The sequence below is a fragment of the Crocuta crocuta genome, unplaced genomic scaffold, assembly GCF_008692635.1.
Source record: "Crocuta crocuta isolate KB4526 unplaced genomic scaffold, BGI_CrCroc_1.0 C29353684, whole genome shotgun sequence".
Classification (NCBI taxonomy): Eukaryota; Metazoa; Chordata; class Mammalia; order Carnivora; family Hyaenidae; genus Crocuta; species Crocuta crocuta.
In genome coordinates, this window is record NW_027551235.1 from 1,908 (window position 1) to 2,776 (window position 869).

The 869-nt window shown below is 60.9% G+C and overlaps 1 non-coding gene across 1 annotated transcript; it reads left to right on the plus strand.

The window, feature by feature from the left end:
• Positions 1-616: 616 nt before the first annotated feature.
• LOC144219145 (small nucleolar RNA SNORD103/SNORD85) lies at positions 617-701 on the plus strand. The gene has a single exon (XR_013331319.1). It is a non-coding gene; the product is annotated as a small nucleolar RNA SNORD103/SNORD85 (small nucleolar RNA).
• Positions 702-869: the final 168 nt, after the last annotated feature.

Sequence of the window (869 nt, forward strand, 5' to 3'; positions counted from 1 at the left end):
TAGTAGGTGTAATTTTACAGGAGGGTGTTTTGCTTGACGAGAATTAAAGCGGGTAAAATACTAGTAAGCTGTCATTGTGCTCAACTTGAAATGATCACCCCAACAAATCAAACTTAGATTATCCAGCCCACCTTCCATTTTCCTTCACTTCTTATTCATTCATTCCACCACCTTGTACCGAGCGAGTGCCTGCCCAGTGCAGCGCCTGGCCTGAGCCGGTGGCCACTCTGTGCCAGGCGCCCACACGGGGAGGACGAACACCGGTCCCTGCCCACAGAGCGCAGTGCGGGGAGAGCCGTGGGGGGCCGTGGGGGGCACGCGACAGCACGAGCCCCAGGCTTTGCGGGAGGCCAAGTCCAGGCTGAGGAGGAGCAGGGAGAAAAGGGATGGGAATCTGTAGTGCTTGGTTGCTGTGTGTGGGGACGCGACACGGATAGCCTCAGAAGCGGCCCGTGCGTGGTGGGAGGGACAGTCGCAGGGCAGGCCCGGCCAGCAGGTGTGCGGCAGCCGTGTTTGTGCTGGGCGGTGCCATGAGCCCCGGGTGCTTCCGATCTGAAGCCTCAGCCTTTGGGCCCTGAACTCCCTCTGCCCTTCTCGGGGAAGGTGTTGGCCTCGGCCTGGCAATGATGAGCCACTTGCCCTCGCTGAGAACGAAGTTCGGTAATGAGAATCTTTGTTATGGACTCAAGTTCTGAGCCAGGCGAGGCACCCACCGCCTCCGGTCCCCAGCACGACGCAGCACGACGAGGCGTTGCGGTGGTGTTGGCAGTGGCAGCTGAAGGCCGGGGGAGTCCAGAGCCTTCAAGTCGTGAGGCTCCGAGAGAGGGTGCTCAGGCGCTGGCGAAGGCAGGGGGCCTGCTGGGGACACA